This window comes from Aythya fuligula, chromosome 2, assembly GCF_009819795.1.
Source record: "Aythya fuligula isolate bAytFul2 chromosome 2, bAytFul2.pri, whole genome shotgun sequence".
In the NCBI taxonomy this organism is placed as follows: Eukaryota; Metazoa; Chordata; class Aves; order Anseriformes; family Anatidae; genus Aythya; species Aythya fuligula.
This window is the reverse complement of record NC_045560.1, coordinates 135,928,646-135,952,880: the sequence shown is the minus strand read 5'-3', so window position 1 is coordinate 135,952,880 and position 24,235 is coordinate 135,928,646.

Here is a 24,235-nt window from a genome sequence, read left to right as displayed (position 1 = left end):
AGAATTACTTTTTCCCTCCATTTTAAACTTCTTTCTTTTCCACCTTTTAGACCTTTGCTGACAACCCAAAACACCAGAAATCCAGGATGGGGGTTGTTCAACAACCCAGTTGAAATTAGGAATCTTCTAATCTCAGCCTCCCATATGAGTTTGGAGTGCTCAGAATCATTTGCCCCTGCTTCCCTGATGGTGCTGAATTCACTGTTACAGTAACTCCTCAGCAAACAAGCAGGGAAGATTGATAGTTGCCTCACATGCTGATGTGACATTCAGAAACAAAGCATGCCATATTTATTTAGTCTATCTCCAGTTGTGCTTTAATGATGACTTTGTGACGGCACAAGAAAGAGTTAACAACAAAAAACAAGTCCTGCTTCAAGTATTTTTATAACTTCATGCTACAGAGCTGTGGAGAAAAACAGCATTTTAAGTGTTGCTCTTTTTTTCCATTAGGTTGTCTGCTTTTACAGGTGGTGAGTCAATATAAGATCTGAAAATCTCCACACATGAAAATGTGATGGAGAGATGGACTGCAACTGAAACACTCAACCTGTCTGACCAATTGCTTGAGGGTGTATAACACAGTCACTCAGTGACTAACAGTAACAGTCTGGTGTGTGAACACCTAAATCTATGAAAGCCAGAGATACAGCTGTCTCACTAGCAGCTGGTTCTCCTTGTCCTGGACCAGTGGATATAGACTCACTTCCAAATCCCCTGACAAAAGAGTCTAGCAGTCACAGCATTCACCCAACAACCAAGTGAAGCATTTCACTTGTAATCTCCTTAATAAAAGACAGACCCCCAGTGATTCTTTCCTACCACTTTCATTGTTTTCAAGATTTGAATGGCTGTTTATCATCTTCAAAAGTGAATTATTTGTGTACCGCTATTCTGCCAGAAAGCTGGATCAAGATGAACACTTGGAGTCAGAGGGAACAGAGCTGATAGCTTTGGCTTTACATCTTCTCACAGTCAACTGTTTCCACCAGACTGCTACCACGTTCAGAACATTACTGGATAATTCAGGTGTAAGGGGACCTCAGGGGGCTGCTAACCCAACTTGCTGCTCCAGGCAGGGTCTGTTTCTGGTCAACTCAAGTTGCTCAGGTCAGGTCTTGATAACCTCCAGGAACAGACACTACACATCCTCCCTGAGCAGTTTGTTCCCCTGCTTGATTGCCCTCATGGGAAAAGAGTTTTGTCTTGTATCCAGTTGGAAATTCATTTCTTTCAATTTAATTGAAAACAAAATTGTCTGTTGTCTCTTGTCCTGCTACCGTGCAACTCATCTGGTCTCATAGACTTGTACAGGTTGGGTTCTTGCAAATAGTTCTTGACTAGATCCTCATCCAGAGATGGCTATTTGTAACACTCTTGAACCCATCCAATAAACACAGATGTCTAGGAGGCCTTGTCAATGAAGAGGCAAAGCAGCCAGCAAGTACCTAAGCTCCGTTGTATCTGCTGGCAATAGATCACCTTCCCCTTTCAGCAACCAAAACTTGTTTTTTCTGCCCAGCCTTTTACTGAGCTAATGGTAGATGTTCTTGTTGCCTTTGACATCTTTTGCAACCATCAACTATAGGTGAGTCTTGGTTTTCCTAGCACTTCCCCTATATGCCTGGGCATGGGTTCCAAGTTCTTTTGTGGCCTGTACCTGCTTTCACTTCCCGTGTGCTGTTTTTATTTTATTTTTTTATGCAGAAGCTTGTATTTGTGTTCTCTGTTTAGCAAAGTCAACCTCCTGATACACCTACCTGATTTCCTGGGTGTTGGCAGGGATCATATTTGAGTCTGGAGAGGGTTGTCCTTAGCACCTGCCAGATTTGCAGAGCTCTTTACCTTCAGATCTCTTCCTATGGGATCCCATCTGTCCAATTCCTGAGCTAGACAAACTCTGGCTGCCCCTATTCAGCTACTCTTCCTCCTCACACCCCTCAGGATCTTCAACTCCACTATTTTGTGGGCACTAAAATAGTTGTTGCCACTAATTATCACTTTCCCAACCAATTCCTTCTTGTTTGTAACAGCATATCTAACTGTGCATAACCCGTGCTTGATCCACCCAGTACCTCTACCAAGAAATGACCCTCCTACCCTCCATAAGCCTCTTTGACTGTTTGTGTTCACGGTGTTGCTCTTCCAGCAGATACGTGGTTTGGAATCTACTTTCCCAAATGGTTCAAGTTTAAATAACTTTCAATACATAAAATGCTCAATATCTTTCAATATTCAGTACTTTTCAATATTCAGTAATGTTCAAAACTTTGCTTTTAATTCTTTCTGCTGTGGGTGTTTCGTGATTTTGAAATACAGTAAATTTATTTATATCAGATTTTTCATTTTGTGTCACCATGACATGTTTTCTCAAAGCACCATGAGATGTTTCCTTGAAAGGGGCACAGTGTGGAGTTTCTGTGGTCCTTAACGGTCAAAAGTAGCAGCCTGCTTTTAGCTGCAATCATTGGGAATCACCACACAGAAAGATAGTTTGGAGCAAATTTATCAAGGGCAGTGGTGGCAGGAGAGTCTGGTGCCCTTAAGTATCATTTATTGTTTTTATCCAAAGGCAACCTTTTCTAATGAGTTCACAGAACACATAAAAATACTGTCTTAAAGTGTCTGCCACACAGAATAAGGGCATGCACCACCACAGAGGAAGCACAATGTAATGAAAGGTGGACAACAAATACTGCAAAATATTAATTAATATCATTTTTTTTCTGATCTCTGAGAGGACATGAATCTGAGAGGAGGAATGTGAATGAACCAGAAGGAAGAAGATAACATATGTCCTTCAGAGAACGAATGAAAATTGAGTCTGATGCCTGTTTTGTTCCTATCAACCTGCTATTTTTGGAATTTAATGTAAAACTCCTGCATATTTCTAATATCAGTGAAGCTGACCACAATATGAAACAGCCACTGGAAGATGTCCACAGATGACCAAGGGGGGTTTGGAATTAGACTGACTGATTTATATTGCCAGACAGTACAACATGGGCAGTCTAATGGAATAAGACTTTCAACATTGTAGAAATACTCGAGGCATAAGCAGAATTATTCAGAACTTCAAATTAGAAACTTTAGGTCAATTGGACAAAAATATTTTTAACTCTGGGGGTTGATCATGTTTGACTTGTTCCTTTATGAGACTGTCCAGTAATTTAGGAAATAGGTTTATCTGTTTGTTTATTTGCTTTTCTTCTCTTTCTTGTCTAAGCTGAATCTTTCTGTACCAAGAAACACTAAGAAGTCAAAGGCCATTCAAGACTTGCTGCAATCTTTCCAAGACAGAGTCCTCAGACAACCAGAACTGCTTTTTATGCAATTTATTGGCAGCGAAAAGGAATGGAAGAGAGGTGAAGAGATGGCCCATAAAAAAGGTTGTTCTAGGTTGGTGTCTGATCTGGAATTTCACATCTGGAAAGGTGGAAAGTCAAAAGGCTCAGTTTTGCCCTTTAGGTGTAGAAAAGTGAGTATGTTTTATAAATAACATGTCCTTTCACTTGAGCAAAAAATAATAGCATGCTGTACATGACATTCCTTCTCTGAGTAGGTGAGAGTGAGATGGGGGCAGTAACATCTGAACTGAAGAGGGAGGTGAATCAAATTCTACCACTTCTTACCTATCACAAAAATTGCAACTTGATAGGAACAAATCAATCTGGACATAATAATGACCTTTTTCCAAAACATAAGCATCTCCATACCAGTGATTTAAAGATGAAAAAGGAAACTTCAAACTTGTATTGATTTCTTGTTTCTTTCCATTTTATTTGAAAATGTATGTTGGAAAAATATATTTTAGCTTGGTTCAGATTTTTAAATATATATATTTAAAGTTAGATATTCATATTCCAACTAGGCTGAAAGATGTTGTGACTGGAGGACTAGTAAAGTGACAACACCATTGAAGAATTTGTTGAGACAGGTACTTTAAGGTAACTAAAACGACTTTTATAGTTTATTACTCCCATTTAACTTCACTGAGAAGAGACGGCTTCATTGAAAAACTAAGAGTCAAACCATTTTAAGTATTATGAGTCATAGTAAACACTCCTTGTACCTTCCATTAATTCTTTGAAAAGATAAACAGTGCAAAAATTTTACTCATAATTTTAGTAATATGAAGGGGTAAAAGAAGAAAAACTCTTCACATACAACTTCCAGGTTGTTCTGCTATGGGAGAGGAGAGGGGAGGGGAGGGGAGGGGAGGGGGGGGGGGGGGGGGGAGGGGAGGGGAGGGGGAGGGAGGAGGGGGAGGGGGAGGGGGAGGGGGAGGGGGAGAGGGAGGGGGAGGGGGAGAGGGAAGAGGAGGGGGAGGGGGAGGGGGGAGGGGGAGGGGGAGGGGGAGGGGGAGGGGGGAGGGGGAGGGGGAGGGGGAGGGGGAGGGGGAGGGGGAGGGGGGAGGGGGAGGGGGAGGGGGAGGGGGAGGGGGAGGGGGAGGGGGAGGGGGGAGGGGGAGGGGGAGGGGGAGGGGGAGGGAAGGGGAGGGGAGGGGAGGGGAGGGGAGGGAAGGGAAGGGAAGGGAAGGGAAGGGAAGGGAAGGGAAGGGAAGGGAAGGGAAGGGAAGGGAAGGGAAGGGAAGGGAAGGGAAGGGAAGGGAAGGGAAGGGAAGGGAAGGGAAGGGAAGGGAAGGGAAGGGAAGGGAAGGGAAGGGAAGGGAAGGGAAGGGAAGGGAAGGGAAGGGAAGGGAAGGGAAGGGAAGGGAAGGGAAGGGAAGGGAAGGGAAGGGAAGGGAAGGGAAGGGAAGGGAAGGGAAGGGAAGGGAAGGGAAGGGAAGGGAAGGGAAGGGAAGGGAAGGGAAGGGAAGGGAAGGGAAGGGAAGGGAAGGGAAGGGAAGGGAAGGGAAGGAAAGGAAAGGAAAGGAAAGGAAAGGAAAGGAAAGGAAAGGAAAAGGAAAGGAAAGGAAAGGAAAGGAAAGGAAAGGAAAGGAAAGGAAAGGAAAGGAAAGGAAAGGAAAGGAAAGGAAAGGAAAGGAAAGGAAAGGAAAGGAAAGGAAAGGAAAGGAAAGGAAAGGAAAGGAAAGGAAAAAGATATTTTTAACACAGACATGACTCATGACTCATGACCTTAAGGAAAATAAATTTCTAGAGAGAAGTCCTAGGCCCTCTTGAAAATAATAATGATTACAACAGTCAAGTTCTGCATGAATGATTCTTAACTTCTGGGCTAGAAATCCAGATAATTTCAGTGGTTTAGTGAATGTGACTAAAATATTTTTTTAATACTTTGTTACTTACCAGAAACATAAATTCAGCCTGACAATTTTGTACTCTTTAAAGGTTTTTCTATTTTTGTTTGTTTGTTTTTGTTGTTGTGTTTGTTTGTTTGCTTTTGTTTGTTTTGTGAATTAGCTTTCTATATCACAAAAGAAGATTTTATTTTTCAGGGATTTCTGATCCTTCTCTCTAGGTCAGAAGAGCCTTGCTGGCAGCCATCAGAGGGCATCTGGTATGCCATGCAGCTCTGCCTAGCCCACTGCCTTTTTTGCTGGCCATGTCAAGGACTGAAGGGTAACCCAGAGCAAAGACAGTGCAACATGAGGATTCCAAGAGCCAAACAGCTCCTCAAATGCTTTGCCACAACTTGGTAAATACTTGGTAAACACATGGGCTGCATGACTGAAACCTAGCACCTAATTGCTCAGCCTTCAAAAAGCTGGACAACCTCATGGCAAAGCCATTAGATCTGGAGGTCTCCCTTAGTCACATATATACAATACAAGATGTCTTTAATATCATATTTCTGTGAATCAAAATCTCATATTTTCTTAACTCACTGCTTTTTGCTTTTTCCAAGTCTGAGAGAGACATGTAAGTAGATTTCCCAGTGATGTTGGTGATGTGACTATCACAGCAATTAACTGATTGCATCTGGGATAACAGCTATCAGCAATATTACTTATGGGTTATTTTTAGCTGTACACATTGCATGGAAAAATGAGTTGCCCAATAAAGGAGACTTGCTGCATCTTTTGTACCTCAAATGGGAAAAAGGAAGGCAGACATGTTTTGTCTGTTCTGTTTTTGTCAAACAAACTGAGCTCTGATCTTATGGATGAGTCTGGAAGGCTGTGAGTGTCACTATCTTTTTATACAGGGCAGTTTGGTTACTTGCATGGATGAATCAGCAGAATGTGCAGAAGTAGAGAAGTGACACATTTGTGATTTCTGAGGCCTTCTTCCAGCAGAGATTTACAGTAACTGATGATGAGACATATTTTTAACTATTCCTAACATATACAAAAAGCCCAAACTTGAGCTATTACGTGTTCTTTGCATGCATCAGTCTCTGATATGTTTTAGCCATCTTGACAATTCAAGGCTTTGCTGTGCTTAAGAGTTTACAATGTAAAAAAAGAATTGGACTTTGGTTTAGTTAAGGTTTCTGGATTAATGTACATGGATGTCTCTGCATGTTGTTGATAAGCATCAGAGTGTCTGTTCAATAGCAAGAATAAATATATGTGCATCTCAGAAATGAGGAAGAATGGAGAAATTTCCTTACAGTTAAGATTTTAAAATGCTATTCTTCTAGGTCCGTAGGAATAAATTTTCTAAAGTCCCACCACCAGTATGCTTTTTGCCTTTTTATTTTCCATACAATAAACTGATGTAAGTGAGGTACAAAAAACACATTTCTTTGGTATTGTGTCTATTGAAATGAGGCCTTGCTAAGGTAAATCATGGGGTTTAACAATCTAAGGTTAAGATCCAGCCTCCTAAACCATTATGTGTGTTTCCTCTGGAGACTGGAAGCCAAGACATCTATGTGTATGATATCTACTAATGAGGCAGACATATAATTCATTTGATTAACTTCAGGAATGAATCCTATGACAAATCAACTCCTGGCATAAGGCTTGCTTATGTCCCTCCCTCCTGATGTGGGGGAGCTATTAGGAGACATTTTGCGAGGTGAAAACAGAAGTGCCATGCAAGTGTCTCAGATATGAGGTGGCAGCAGATTTGCACATCTGAAGGTACCCGCAACGACGAGAAGACTTCTCCTTATTACAGATGTAATGAGTTGTGTAAAGTTTTGGATTTACACAGACTAATAGGTGGATTGAATTGGCACAGAATGAGTTAAAAAGGAGCAGGGACATGCATATGATTCAAGAAGCAGTACCAGGAAATATCCCTGGCCAGGATGCCCCAGGAAATCACATTTCTTTTTGCTCCATTAAACGTCTCCTGCCAGCTGCCTGGCTGCTGTGTCAGCTCTTCAAGCCTGCCATGGCGCTGCCTACTGGCAGCTCTTACGACATTGCAAGGAAACCTCTAACAAAACTTGCTGCTTCTGCAGTCACCTCTTCTCCCCCTCTCCAGGACTGCAGAAGAGGCTGCTGAGGACACCAGGACATCTTCTGACATGACCTGTGCAGCCAGGACATTGAGGTGCTTGGAGCACAGTGTGCTTCAGACCTAGGGTAGGTACTGCTGTCTATCTGACAGATTTCAGCTCAGCTTTTGGATTTGAGCTGAGAGAGCTACTTTGAGCTGGTCTGGTGGACCGGTGTGCTGCCGATCAGGGGTCCTTCTGATGTGGAGGAAAGCTTGCAGTGGTGGCTGTTCCCATGCATGACACACAGCAACCCAGGTGGCCCAGAGAGAGAGGCCCCTAGGGCAAGGCCACAGCAGTGTGCTGCAAGTGGGCCAGGCACAGACCCACCTCCAGGGACAGAGATGGGAGACAGAGGGCTGTCTTGCTCTGCCCATAGAGAACCCAGCCAGGTAAGCAAAGCCAGGTCCAAGTATTGCTGCCCAGAGGTGCAAGCTCACCCAGCAGCCCAAGTCCTGCACTGCAGATAGCAGGCCCCATTTGCTGCACAGCTTTTGCACCAAAAACTGGGGTGAGGACTGAAGAAGGGATGTGAAAATGCCAAAAGAGCTGACCGTGAACTTCTGACCAGGACCCAGATTAAACTTTCCTGGCACTTAAGGATGCCCTCCACAGAGCACACGCGGCAGGACCCAGAGTGCCTGTGGTCTCCTCCACGGCCGCGACTTGGGTGGCTCTGGATTCCTCCACACAAGCATCTCCGCCTGGAGCCGCAGCCAGCTGTGCCAGCAGCACGGAGACCAGAGCTGGTTTGATATCTCTGCTAAGTGACTCAGCGCAGGAATCCAACTTCTGGTGCCGTCACAGGGATCTTGCTCTCACTGCAGCCTCTGTCGCCCCGAGCGAGCAAGGAAGGAGCGGGCTCTGGAGCCAAGACTGCAGCCTCCGCTGTTGCTCTCAGCATGGGCTCGCATTCCTCCAGCACAGCTGCATCACGTCGCACGGGGCTTCACATTGCTGGAGGACAGTGCCACTGGCAGGCCTGAGCACTCCTATCTGCTTTGTCAGGAAAACAACTGTTAGGGCCAGCTTCGGTCCCGTAGTCGCGATTCCTCCATCCGCACAAGGCTGCATGGGGAAGGTGGGGATGCATCAGGGCAGGAGTTGACTCCCTGCCACCAGCTCTGCTGCTGAAGTAATGCTGTGAGATACAGCATAGCCTTGTCTGCAGGGGGAGAGCCCTGAACTATAGTCTGAATTAGCTTTAAGTGGATTAGTTACACCCTATCAAACTCTTGCGTGCATGTTGCTATTCAGAATTACAGTGACCTGATTTCAGCACAACTTAATTCCACTCATAATGTGGTTAACCTAAATCTTAAGATGAATGCTTTATTACAGCTGGTAAATCTGCTTTGCACCTCTGCTTAATTTGGATTAATTTCCCAGAGGGACTACCCGTGCTTGAGCCCTGCTGGTGGCCAATTCAGGTTAAAGCCTCTGCTGCTGCCCCTAGCACTGTCTGCCAGGAGGTGGAGTGCTCTCTGCCACAGGCTGAAGGAGTGATAGAAGGTCAGTCACTGTGGACAGATGCCAAAAACCAACACTCAAAGCCCTTCTCTCCCTAGCTTTATCACCAGCTGCCTCCTTAGGTAGGTTCCACAGCATCTCAGGGCCAGGACAGTGATGTGGAAGAAGGAGGTGCTACTACCATGAGATGGGACAACCTGACACTGCTGCTGTTGAGAAACAAGGAGGTTTCCAGCAGAGGAGAGGAAAACTGTCCTGGCAGCACCCCCTTTTCTCAGGCAAAGGAGGGAGGTACACCCATGGGTACTCTTCAGCCTTGTCAAGGGAGATGCCTTCAGGGTGCTCCCTACAGTGGAATTCCTCACTCACATGGATGCTTCCATAGACTGCTGCTTCCCAAACTCTTGTACAGGCAAGTCAGTATTTCCTAAATATGATGAGTCTGATGGTCAAGTTGACACAGAAGTATATCTGGGCATCATCACTAACCAAGGAACAACATTGCAGTCTTTGATTGCAGATATCTTCTACAACCACAGGGCATTTCTGCCCCTCTGGTGTGTGCACTTGGATGTGTTGCTTACCACTCCAAAATGATCAGCAAGAATCTGGTTCTGCCTGAATCTGAGTATTTTTCACTTTATGAATATTTGTCTAAGATGTCTGATTATTAAGGCCAAATGAAGCCTTCACTTCCTCTATAAATATTTGTGCAATGACCTATAACTACCGGCCAACATGCCTGCCAGCACTCCATTAGATGACATCCCATTTTACAATTAACTATTATCATTTGATAACCTCTTGAGGTTAAGAATACAGATGTAAGATCTCCAAGATTCCTGATGGGAATACTTCATATCAGAAGTATGTTTCCCTTGAGGATGACATCACCACAGGGACACATTTTTCAAATATTTTGGCCATCATATTTTGAAAGCTTCTTTAGAAATACAAAAATTATTTTTGAGCCCTGAAAGAACTTTTCCTTTGGTTTCAAGTAAACATACTACCATTTAACTCTTTTAAAAGCCTTGCAAAATAACAACAAAAAGTGTCATGGGAAACAAAGACAAGAATCATTGTGTAGCCAAAGAAAGAAGTATGTCCAGTATACAGTATTTATATTACCTGGAAGAAAAAAAAAAAAAAAAAGGAAAAAAAGAAAAAAAAAAGTTATTTGCTGAATGCTAGCCTAGCTTTTTTTGTTTTGTGACGAAATAGTTCAAGTGGTGCCTAAGTCACAGTTTCAGATCAGGATCCTGACAGACTGGGGAGCTGGACTCCAGACTCAAATCTAAGAAACCTCTGTGCACAGTGTAGCATTATCTAACCTGAAGCCCTAAGCCTGAGCCCCTCTCAGCCATCAAACTCTGGTAAAAGTTGGATGCAAATTTAGTCTTGCCCCTAATTATAGACAGGATATTCACCAGTGGCTGGGTACTGAAGATAAACCAGGCAGAACCCAAATCAGTTTTGGTCCTCTTCTGCTGGCTGCTGCAAAGAGCCAACCACATAAGATTTATAAGGCCGTGAGCTCTAGGGTCTTCATTGTAGGGCAGCATTAAATAAATGAACATTAATTACCTCTTTCTTTTTTTTTTTTTCTTGTAGCTGATGAGCAGTTCTCATTTGCTCTGAGATGTTCTCTTAATTCCATTTATCATGCTAGATTAACTATCAGTAAAATCTCATGAAATATTATGCCGTCTTTCAAAAGATAGCTATGATATAATTAGTATTATCTTTATAAAACCTCATATTTGATTTTTTTATATATTTTGATAATATAGTATGAAAATTAATCCAAATGAGGTTTTAAATTTATCCTAAAGACAATGTTCAAAGTAAGAATGAGCCCTTGAATCTTCATTAAATAAGAGTAGTTTGTGTCCAACCCCATTAATGCTTTTTGAATGCAGCACTCAAGTCGCTTCCATTCTCAAAGACTTCATAGAATTTCTAATAGTTTGATAGACAATCTCTAAAGATGTCTTTAACAGGAATGATGAAAATAGGAAAGCATAATTTAAACAATTAATTAGATCTGAAATCTTAGTGTAGAATTGACATTTTGTGTCTGAGTTTCATAGTTTAAAAACCCTTGGTATATTTTAAAATGTGAGTAGTTTATCTGAGCTTTAAGAAGGAAAACAAAGTCAGTGTTGCTTTCAGAAAGCTGTATTAATACCTATGTGTCTTGATGAGTGTATTTATGTTGTGACATATTAAGTAAAAAAAAAAGAATGGTACCTTAAGGTAAGCTGTTCTTCGCTTCCACCAGTTTAGACAGCCAATAGTTTGGGTGCGTTGGTAATACAGGAAACCAATGGCTCCCATTGGCAAGAGCACCCACTCCTCTGTTGCATGTGCTCAGAGACTTTGCACCATTGGAAGGCAGACCCTGAAAAGCAAATTGTGGTATGTCCACATAACAGCAGAAAAGATTTAAGAAAAGATTGGACTGTGAACTTAGGCACATGGTCTGAACTTTTGGGTAGACCTGTGCGGTGTCAAGAGTTGGACTTGATGATCCTTAAGGGTCCCTTCCAACTCAGGATATTCTATGATTCTATGATTCTATGATTCTATAACAGCAAAATACAGGCTGTTTTAAAAAATATCAGTGAAAGAGTGTTAGACTACCACTGAGAAAGTGGTCCATCCATTTTCCAGCCTATGCAGAAATCTTGTGATAAGCTTCTTCTTAGTCTTTTCAGAATGCATACAAAAATCAGATGTGCTATCTGGACTGAAAAACTGAGCAAAAGAAAATTATGTATCTATATACAGACTTTTTTATGTTTTATATGTCAGTATAAGTATCACTCTGGTTATCTTTCTTATCCTGCAAGGAAATTATCTTTTTTTTATAGAAGTGACAGCTTGCAAGTCTGCTTTGCGTGACACGCCTCCCAAAATCAATTAAGTGTATACAGAGTGGGATGAGTGTGCCTTCTTTTTATTTCTTTCCTGCTTCACTTTTATTGTACTTAGGCATTTATACCACACTTACTAATAAATTGATTTTTCCACTACATCATACTGATGTAGAGTGTGAAAAAGGAAAATAGAATATAATCAGATTCTGTTAGGTATTACAGCTCTCACCTCTACCTTTCTATCATATCAAAAACAGTTAACACTCTTGGGATTACATCAAATCTATTGCTCAGAAAAATACTTTAACTACACATAAACAAACAGAGTAGTTAAAACATAAAGAACATACTTAAAGAGCAAACAATGTGATACAGAAATGTGATGATGCCTTTTTAATATGAACACCAGTCTAAGAATAGAAAAAGAAATTCACAGGAATTGTGGTTTAAGTTGATAAACACATGAAAGTGCATGAAATATGCATTTGCTGGTCTAACAGCCCATGAGAAATTGTCACTCCAGGAAGAAATATTTGCAAAGCATAGAGAAGTTCATAGAGTAACACCAAATTAAATAGATTTCGTTGTCAGTTTTTGACATTACTAGACAAAAGACTAATTCTAATGTGACCTAAAATTATGGAAACATAAGAGAAGGAATGAAAAAAACTTTCAAATTTAGTTTAAAAGTACAGATGTCTTTGTTTTTTCATTGGCAACTTCAACACTATTGCCTTTGGACATTTTATTTTTAAGAAACATCTGTCCAATTTGGATCTGTCATACTGCAACTGTGATTAGTTAGAGATGTTACAGAAAGCAAAATTATTTATGCAAGTAAAGTCTACAGAGATAGTATCTCATGAATACAAAGTAATAAACTTTGTGAGAATGACAATTTTAATTTTTCTATTGTCTTTTACTCATGGAGCCTAAACCACCTGAAAAGCATTATTTAATTGTATATTGCATAACCTAGAGAGATAGACAGGATGCATAACTAAAGCTCTGTAAGACCCCACTGAGATGGAAATCAGCACATATTCAAAAGTAAGAGTGCAATGACACAACTTCAGAGGATGGATGGAAGTCAATGAAAATTCAAGAACACATAAACAGGTAGCCTATAATTATTTATGCTATGGTCGGCTGAGCTATCACCTTTAACATCAAAGCACTTTGGTTCCCTGCTGCGTGATGCTCACAACCACAAGTGGACGGTCATTCTTCCCCTCCAAATATGGCAGTGGTAACTGCTCTGTTTTAAATCGCTTTTGTGAGAACTTTGAGATAAATTTTAGAGCTGGACAAAAAAATTTTTAGACAAATAGTTTACTCGCCAAAAAATGCAGGATGACTGAAGCTATTTGGGAGCTTGGATTGAATTCAGCAAATTGTTTCAGCCAAACAATGTGGGGGAGGAAAGTGGAATTCTGAAAATGTGAAACATTTTGTTCTGACATTATCAAAATTACAAAATTCTTCCTTTATTTTCTTCTTTTTAGTTCAAGCATTAGAAAAAGTGGGCAGTGTAATCAAAAGAGAAGAAAAGAGGAGAATGACACACCACAAGAAAAACCTGGAGTGTGTCACACTTGGAAGCTTTTCAGTCTGACCATTTCCAGTTTGTGCAAGAAAGTCTCCAAATGAGAATGAGCTGTACCACAGAGAATAAGGATACGTGCACATTCCAGCTGAGAACATATTTCTCCTGTGAGTTAGAGCAAAGATGCACCAGTTGAAAGCTGGAAAATGCCGTTACTGAAGTCTACCAGTTTGATCTATTTGCTTGTCTTACATAACATGTTTGATGAGAAGTGATTTAGATGGCTTCTCATCTGCCTTGATTGAACTATTTTTGCACGGGTCATCCTCTGCCTTTTAGTGGTTACAAATGTCAAGTAGACACAACTATCAGTACTCTGGAATTGACCACACTTCTTAGTCAAATGCTTCTCTTAGCAGACTACAGTTGCCTAGAGCTGACAAGTGTAGAGCAGAGATAAAGCTCTCTTACCTGCTCACTGGAGGACTGCCTTGTGGCTGAGGAGACATCACCTGGTGACTGAGGAACCAGCTAGAAGCAATTTCCCACTCACCAACAGAGCAGCATGCAACTTTTCTTGAACTCTGGAAAACCCATTGAATATAATCCACATGACTTAAAATGATTGTCCTATGGCACACATTGGGCTAGTGCAGTTATACAAAGGGCCACAGCCAACTAGCTCAAGATCAAGGAATCCAAGGAAAAATAAATCAACCTTCGCACATTCTCTTTTCCCAAGCTCCCCTGCAAGATCTTCAGCTGCAGCTGAAGGGCAAGACCGGTGACTGCATTAGTTTCTGAGCCCTAAAATACTGCCTTAAAGAAAAAAGAAATGTATCTAAGCCTTTGTGCTAGAAACCAATTCTAACCATAACCATCCCAGCAGTCAGAGAAGAGCAGTTCTTGTGGCACTGCTGTATACATTCAGAGCATGTCTGGCAGGCATGGCACTCTGATAGGACCAAACAGTTGTTCTAGCAGACTGAGCTGCTCAGGCTGCAGATTTGGAACTGACTATTTAAAGTGTTTGGGAGACCCTATGACTTAAGCCCTAGCATTGAACTCCTGCTTGATAACAGACAGAGGGAGAGTGCTTACTCATAAACATGAGTGATGTTCAAATGTCTGAAATATCATTCCTTCCACTGTAGGAAACTGGCAGGGAAGCAAAAGATTAGAGGACCTACAAAGATGCATAGCTCAGGGACGTGTGGGAGGCTCTGACCTATTTCTGGCTGGATGTGTGAGCCTGCTCTCAGGGGCATGTTGACCAATCATCCACAGTACAAACCTTCAAGCCCTGGCAATTCACCTTGAACCTCAGAGACTCTGGAGTCTGACCCCAATCTGTTGTTGTTCATGCAGTCTGGATGGATTGGGCAGCCCTCAACTAACTACAGCTTCCACTGCTGGCAGAAATCCCAAGCTCAGCTGTACTGAGGCTCTATGGCTTCTCTTGCCCTTTGATAGCTCATATGAGCTCCCTTGCAAGGCAAGAATCTGGCATCCAGAGCTGCAGCTACTAAACTCCATTTACAGTCATCTGCATATGATTTGCCATATGGAGCTGAGGCACCACATTGTTATGAAGGGAGAAGAGTGATGTGGAGGAGTGAAAAACACTCCTATAGGATCCAAATCTTGTTTCAATATTTTCGTAGGTTTATTCACTTTTGCAGTGCACAAGGAATGGGAACAGAGGAACTTCTGAGTATGTGTATGGCAGACACACACGATGCACTGGGCTGTTGATGTGAATTTGGCTGAGCTTTACAATGGCCATATATTGACTCATGTTAGGAAGCAGCTCATCCCAGCTGTGTTTTTTCTGATGCTGATTTCTGGTTAGGGGTCTTCTCAGGGCCCAGAAGTTGTTATCCACAATAGCGTGTGGGAAAATGCAGTTCACTTCCACAGGGAAAACCTTCTGCTACCAAGATAACAGAGAACAGGTGTTGAAATCACCAAAAAGAGTGCTATGCTGCTAGTTGACTAGAGCCACAATAGGGTATGAAACAGAAACTTGTTCTGGACTTGAGTTTGACTGATTTTGGTGTGAATGACCTCTATCCTATTGACCACAGTGGTCCATTTTCCTGTTTGCTTCTTCAGAAGCTACCTGACTACCATTTATTTCAGCATACTTTTCTCTCCCCAGCTCACATGTGTGAAATATATATATATATATTTATATATTCACAGGCTCCAAGCCTGTTGGAGTTCAATTCTGCTGGCTGAGCTGCTCTTGAGAGCACCACCTCATCTGATTCATCATGGTTAGCAAACACTAAAGTATTTTACGTAGCCTTTCTATTTGAACAGGTTCAAAAGCACACCAGAACAGCCCTACCAGCAAACACAATGGTCAGTAGTATCTGCAGGAAGGGAGTGATGAGAAGGCAGAACTGGGAAGGGTTGGATACTCTCCACAGCAAGTTGAAATGACTTGTCACACACTGCAGTGCTGAACAGAACACATACCTGATTTCCATGTTGGACTAAACTTCAAATTGATCTTTATTCTGACATCTAAAAGCAACAGAAAAGGGTAAACCTGTTGGTCTTGTTTGTTTGTTTTCAGAGTACTAAGTTCTATCGTATATAATTAAAAGAGAGAACATACAAAGGAATAATTATTTATGAACTTCACCATTTTTTACTGACAGGGAAAAAAGCAGACCTGATGTTTACCAAGGAAAAGAATATTTTCCCCTCAACTTTGGTAGATATAATCATTATAGAAAAAAAAAAAAAAAAAAAAAGTAATAGAGAACTTGTTGTGTTTGCTATTTGCAAAGCATTGTTCAGACTCAATCATTAAGTCACAGCAGTTGTGTAATCGCACCTAAACATGATCAGGTTATCTTCCCTCTTTCTCTCCTCACATACATTCAATTTTATAAAGCGCTGAGGAAAAGGAAATTGAGATTACACTACTTACAGATGTCCTGAGAATGCTGGAAATTGTTGATGGAATAAACTACCCTGAGAGATCACCTTTCCTTCATTTCAAAGCCCGCATTCCCTAATTTGGCTGATGCTGAGAGATGTTTTCTTCATGGGGCCTTCTGTCTCTTCCACTTTGGCAAGCAATGGGAGAGGATGATATAAGAAAAACTGGTCCAAGTTCAAGAACATACAACCTTGACTTTAATTCATGTTTGGAGGGGAAAGTTCTTTCTGCTACATAAATAAACCACACCCTTTACAAAAACCTTTATATGACTGTCTGACAGTAATATTCAATGTAAAGTGATATTTTTATCACGTACAACCTGTGAAAACTGTCCCTTTGTCATGAGAAAGGATTAAGGCTGTGCTATTTTCATTCTTGGCACATTTCCTTAACTAAATTGTAATGGCTTCATTTCCTTTTCTTTTCAGTGTGAATTTAGTGCTGATGAAAGGTACCAGCTTAGCAGCTCAGGAAGCTGAAGCATGTTATTCATCCAGAGAGTGAGAACAACACAGGTAATCATAATGTAGAGCACCACCAAAGCAAATCATATTTGATGTGGATGGGAAAATAATTTCAGTCAGACAGTATGTCCCCCCCTTCCCAAGGTATGTACAATTCCTACGCTCTCCAGGGACTTGGCCAACACTGAGCCCACTAGAGTTCCAGAAGAATGGTTGCCTAAAAAATTTAAGAACTTTCATATCAGAACTGTTAAGTCAAAATGTGAACAAAGCAAATGTGACTACAGCTATTTCACTGACAAATCGGTTGGTGAAGCTTTCCAAGTAGCTTTTTTTTTAATGTCAAATATCCCCCAAAGAAGTTATTCTTAAGATGATGTCCAGATTTCATTTTCAGACAGTAATATCATGCATCCGCAGTTATGCTCCACAAAATGGCCATTCAAAGCTGGCTCAGGTGCAGCATGCAAGCATCTAGTATGCTTCACATGCCTGATTTCCATCTAAATGTGCCTCCATGCTTGATAGTCAAACACCAAAATCACCTTTTTAGTGGCTTTGTGTTCAGGCTAAAATTCACTTCTGAATGGGAAAAAATAGTAATAATAATGTGCTCTGGTGTTGAACTTATTTGTGGGTTTGGGTGCCCCTTAAAATCCAAACAATTCAGAAGATGCACTACTTCACAATGTGCTGACCCACATATTTGATAAGTCAGTGGGACACATTCTATGGAGATATTACGTACTGCAGAAGACTAACCGTGGTACATGCTGCATGCAATGCACGGTGTTTGAAACTAGATATGTCATACCTAAACTAAAGGACAACTGCAGTCTGTACAGGATGTTTCCAAATCCCCTTCAAACGCTACCATCAACAAACAGCTCAAGCATTTGCAATGAATCCTCTACCTGCTAAACAATACGTAGACTGAAACGCTTCTCTCTACTTATAACAATGTTGTTGCACAGATGTGAAGACAAAGCAAATATGACTCAGGATATATGATAATGGTCATTAGGTTATTTAAATCTGAACATCCAAAGTGCCTTAAAATGTATTCTCACTTGTATTCTTGATTACATATGCTACGTTTCTACCTGTAAATGTGTTCTTCAATAGCTCTCTCTTTTCTACTGAAGTGATAAATAGCTGTCCTCAGGGTATCCGTAGTATGTTGATAATTAAATTTATGATACTATCATTGATAATGTGAACAGCGTTGATAATTACAACATTGTTGATAATGATGTGTATGTTATCATACATATATTACCATGGAACACAGAAATGATTAATCTTGAACTAAGTCATGGGCCCTGAGACCCTGGGGTGTGTAACCCATGCCCATCCTGGCTTGGGTGGTGGGAGGAGACTGCATGATGAGCTCTTCTCTGCCACTCCAGATAGTCTTGGAGCTTTGGTATTTGTCAGCACAGGACCAGGGTCCCAAAAATACATCAGAAAGGTCCCCAGCTCCACTTTCTAGAAGCAGTCTTAGAATACCTTTAGGAGTAAATGCAAACATCCTAGGCCAGACAATACTCAATCACCAGTGTTCAGGAGTTAATGAGCCAGGAAGCCTCAAAATTTTGACTTATGCTCTCTTATTAGCTGATCTTCTTACTCCGCTCCACTCCGTCCCATTAGGTGGGGGGTTAACTAACCTAAGACTTCCTTAAATTCCTTAAATGCAGCTTTGGATGTCCAGGTTCAGAGCTCATGTGAGAAGCCAAGGGATTTATACTGTGGCTCGTGGATGTGAGCCTGAGTGCATGCATCTCAGTGAACATAAATGAAAACTCAGTCTGAGGGAAGCTGGGTCAGTGTAATGCACTCCTGGGAGAAGGGGAGGCGGAAGAAGGTGTAAAATACACCAACACAGACTCCCTCCAGAATTGCAGAACTCAGATTCACATCTGAATTTGGCTCCCATTGCCTGACTCAGAAAAGTGAACTCTTTCCAAGTCTGGAGACACCAGTACATTCTGTGCAAAATCCTTAAAGGGATACTTTTAAGCTTGTCTAGCCCACAAATTAACTTAGCCTGACATATCTTCAGTTTTACTCTGGAGGCACAGACTCTGTTCAAAGAATCTCCGCGCAGTAGAAATGAGGAAAACAGAATGTGCTGCTCACAACCTGCCACTGTAGCCTGCAACCCGTGGCCCTGGTGCCATGGGTATTTACACTGGGGCTGCATGGACCTTTTGTATTTTAGATAGAGGAAGAGGAAAGAGAATGAGATGGTTTGTTGTAGCACAAATACATTGCAGAGAAGCTTCCTAGAGTCTTACAGCTAGACATACTGTGAGAATTGCATGCCAAAATAGGAGCTGGTTGGCTTTTAGATGTTACACAGCTACATAAGCAGCATGCACAGGTGAGGACCCTGTCTTATCGTCTTCATTACATGAAGTCATTTGACAAAGTCTAATGACGAAGCAAAAGTATTAGTGCTGGCATCTGCCCTGAAAAGGAATGGTATTCTTCAGAGACTGCAGCATTGTTCTCTTCCATGATCTCTGCGAAAAGTGTTATTTTAAATTCTGTTTGTTGTAATTTACATGCCAATATATAGTGGTGACTAACACCCATGACTTGAGTAGATCATGGCTCACAGTTTAGTTAAGAGGATGTCATCATGGTGGTATCTGCACATCTGAGAAAGTCTGGGGAAATCACTGTAATTTCTCTTCTACCACCAAAATTTGTCTTTATAATGGTAAAGTTACAAAACTAGAAGTAGATAAAATTGTGGAATGGCAATTTTAAAAAATGTTGGGAAAACTTACAATTTTGCTAATGAAAACCCTCAGATCAAGGAAACGTAGCGTTGGTTACTTTTTAGTTCTATTCTTTCCCCACCACTGAACTTATGTTAAATGTCTGAAGTACCATACCTTACCTTCATCTTTCCCTCCTTTCATTCCAGTGGTAAAAAGATTTTGGTAGAATATGAAGGGCTGTTTACTTTTTGAAGAGCTAATGGGTTTTAATATAGCAGTAAACTTTTTAAGGGTTTCATTTTTGTTTTGTTTTAATCTAGAATTCTTAATGCTGGGAACAAATTGCTCAAATTATGACTTATTTCTTATCAAGATCATCATGGATTTCCATATAAAAATTAATTATGTCACAAAAGGGCTGTCTCAGAAATTGGCTGAGTGCAGGAGCCCTGCAATCTGTGCTGCTGACACCATGAAGAAGGGCAGGAGAAAAAGCAGAAGGACAACTGCATTTTGGTCCAGCAAGGGAACGCAAGGTAGAAATGCAATGAGGAGGCGAGCAGTGTCAGCAGCCTAAGGCAGCATGAAGTGTCTGTGAGAGAGAGCAGCAGCCCCAGCACAGCTGTGTCCCAGAGACCACATTTGTAATGACTCGGCAGAGCATATGCCAGAAAGCCTGCCTACCCCCGCAACCATCAGAGTTGTGAGTGGATGCTTCGGGCCAAATTAATCCCTGGTGGAAGTTCAGGAAAAGCCAGGGGAGCTAGAGGCACAAAAAAATGCAGCCCTTTATTAGCATCATAGCTTGGAAGCCAGTTTTTGTACATCAAGAAGCGATAAGCAACCAAAACGATGTCGGAACAGAAGAGGACTTCTCTTTCTAAGAACTTCTGACTCTGGCGTTACTCATCCTTATTTCCTGCTGTCCCTTCTATTCACTCCAGTGTCTGGTGGGAATCCAAAGCCTATTAATTATCCCTCACTAAAGAAACAGACTAAATAACTCTGAGAGAGGACTCCGCAATTTGGTCAGCTTTGTGGAAGTGGGCCAAGAGATTAGCACTAGATCGCGCAAGCAAAGGATCAGCCTGAGGTCTGCTGCAAGCCCACACTTCATGCTGGGGAAAGTTTTCCAGACGTAGGAATTGCACCTGAAAACTGTGCACTGTAACATGATAGAGCGGATAACATCTGCCAGGGTTTGAAAGATGTTAAATACACAAACATATGTTTGGGCAACCTCATGCAGATTTTCGTAGCTCATAAAGAAGACACCTAAGGGGGTATGCTTTCAAGGGCTGAGGTCGGTATTTTTGGTTGGAGGTGATTCATATTGGTTGGAAAGTGAGCAGTAATGGTGGTGAAAACTGGGGAAAATAAACTTCAATAAAAGTCTCTGAAAAAAGCAGGCATTCCCAGAAAATGTTTAGACCAAAGCCAATTTTCCTTAGAGAAAAAGTGCTAAAAGAAAGCAATCAGCCCAAACACTGACTAGCTCAGCTTTTTGCTTGCTGCCAGGCATTTCAGGGTGCAAACGCACAGGTTTCCAGCTAGAGCTGAAGTACAGGTGTGGGTTTGATGTCAATTCAATTAGAGTAATATGCAAAGCAGGTATCAGTGTGCAAAATGCAACCACATAAAGACAATTGTTCGTGCTCTTTTCAAATGTTTTGCACAACTCAGTTTAATCCATGTCATGCCTGACCACATAGAGTTAAATCAAAACAGGCTGTTAGGGGAAACAAAGAGGAAATGAAACAATGGCAAAGATAAGTTCAGGCTGAAAATACCAAGTGGTCTTTGAGGAAACAATAGGGATGCTATTAATTGTAAAATACCCTGTAGGCTCCAAGCAGGTTGGCAGCATTCACTTTTCCAAGCCTGGGGCCAGAATCAAAGAGGACACTAAATCATCAAAGCAACCAGGGCCCAGAAAAGCAGAAGAGCTGAATGTGTTGCTGAGGGTTATGGAGAGAGTGTCAGTGAATGCTGGCGGCTGGACAAGACACCCAGACAGAGACCCGCAGACCACGCCGCAGCTCAGCAGTCTGCTCCGAGCCCAGCAGTGGAGGTAACAGGGCTGAGGAGCAGCTCGTGCTTGCAGGGGAGGATTAAATTCCTGTCTCACATTACTCTGGGTCAGGAATAGCTGATGGTACTGATAGTTGTTTAGTATTATACCTATTATCTGTGATTTAGTAGGTAGAAGCCAATGTGGGTTTCCACGAAAAGTCCTGGGTCTCTGTGAAGAATGCATTTACCCATCCAGGCTGAAACCATTCCAAATACCAGTCAGAGAAAGATGATGTCTCCTCACAGATAACATGTACGGGAAACATGAACATGGCATAAGGAACAGAGTGAGGGAAAATGCACACCATTTTCCCGTACTGAGCATGGCACAGGAGGGGCAGCCCAGCACACCGGGCTGTGCCTTCCAAGCGCTGCTTCTAGCCCCAGAGCTTGCACAGCCTATGTCACTTTTAGTACTGCCACCACAGGCTGCAGCCTACTCTGCTGGCCACACTCGAGTAGGGGGGCAGAGAAGGGGTTGTGGATGGATATTGTCCCAGAGGGACCTCAAGTGTCCCTCCAGGGAGAGGAGTCAGCATCTGCAGCCACAGTGCAGGAGTGATCCCAAGCTTGGCACAAGGTAGCTCCCAGTCCAACTCTGGAACAGATGCAATATTTTGGGAAGAGACTCCTGCTCTCCCTGTGCCCAGAGAGCACTGACAGCTGACTCCACAACACAGCATTAAACCTAAATTTCGGCAAACAGGCCTTTCTGGGGCTTGCCTTAAATAAGGATTCAGGTGCCTGTATGTGATGGGCTTGGAGTACATTCCTTACTGGGCTACTGGGCTATATCCAGCCCCTTGGATATAGATGCTGAATGTCAATATGTGGGGCTATACCCAAAAAATATGTGACTAGATGTAATAGCTACTATTACTTAAATGATTACTAATAGAAGTAGCCACTTTAAATAAGTGTAACTCTGTTGTGTGTAGGTTTACATCCTTACTTGGTGATTGCCAACAATATGAATGAATATCTATATAGAGGCATTTAGACAAGAAGTACAAAATAGAAACAAAATGAAACAAGTTAATGTTTAAATCAATGCCTATTCACATTCTAGTCAGTCTTGCATAAAGTATTCAAGGTTACTTTTAAAAGCTGTAACAAATGTTTTAGATCAAACCTCTAACTTGAAAATAAATTGTTTTAATATGGATTGTTTTGATTGCACTTCACTTTATTTTTGAATACATTTCGATTTAAAAAAAAAAAAAAGGCAAAACAGCAAAATATTGCACTCAGAACAGAACTCGACTTTTTAGCTAAAACAGTTTATCAAATCTAACTGCAATATATTGTGTTTTGGTCAAACCTTCATTGGCTTAAAAATTTGCCAAATTCTTGGTCTCACCAAGAGGCCAAAGAACAAATTTCTTAGGAAGTTAAGGAAAACTTTTAGGATATAATGTCATAAAACAAAGATGAAGGAACATCACAAGCCAGGCCCTAGGAAAGTTCCCATAGCTACAAATACAAGGACTGGTGTGAGAGCTGAATTTACACATTGCCCAGATTATCCCCGGCCTATATTGTCCTTTGTGTCACTACGTAGACCTGATGGTACCTATATATGGCTGCTCCCATGGTGGAGCAGGCCACCTGCCATGTGCAGGCAGCATGAGCATGCTTGGGGTGATGGAGTTGCCTCCACGCAGGGGGAGGAGAGGATACCACTTACATGAATATCTGTCTCACTTTCTTCTTTCTCTTCCTGCCATCTCCTATTTCTTGCTCTTCCCACTTGCCTCTTGCTATAAGGCAGCCAACGAGTGCCCAGCCTGACTTCTGATTTAGTCCTTTCAAATTATGTTTATATAAATAGATTTAATCATTTCAGGATCCGTCCCTACTACCTTGCCACTATTTTGAGGGACAGCAAATTCAACAGCACAGACTCTGGCCATACCAGTCCAGTTGGCCTTGCTGCCAGAGAACATGCCTTGGCACGTTTAACTTTTCCAATATAGATGTGGCTATGAGAACCAGGAAATATCATGCAGAATTAAATAAATACATAAAAGAGAATATTTTCCAATATCTACAAGGAAATTTTGGAGGAGATGACTGGTGCCAAATATTTTTTTACACTTGATGTGTCAGCAGGGTTCTGGCAGGTGCCCTTAGCAAAAAACAAGCACATATTTGTGCACATTCAACACCCTCTTTGGGAGATGCTGTTTCCTCAAACTGCCATATGGGTTGTATTCAGTATCCAAGGTGTTTTACAGGAAAATAAAACAATTTTTTATCATATACCGAGTGCTTAAGCCTAAACAGATGAGGAGAAATAGTAAAATAACAAGACAAAAGGCTCCAAGCAAATTTGGAAATAACTAGATCTGCTGTGAAGAAATTAAACAAACAGTAACACTAATCTGAGTGCTATATAATGAAAATAGCACACCTGGAGGAGAAGTTTTGACAGCACAGCATGCAGACAGGTTTCAGTGTAGCTGGGCTGTCACTAACATGTCTGCCCCAGCAAGCAGAGGATAGACAGATTCCTCATAGCAGTGAGCACTGGAAATAAATGTATGGCTGAAATACGTTATCAAAAAAAGAAAAAAAAAAAAAAAAAAAAAGCATGGAAAACTGATCTTGTTAAAGGGAGCTCTGTTTTTAGGCAGCCCAGCACTAAATGTCCATCAGACTTGCCAGTGTGTGTGAACATGGTGCTGGCCCAGTGCCCTCACAGCAAGCAGGTCCAGACTGGAGGATGATCAGCTCCAGGCCACAACCACCACCAA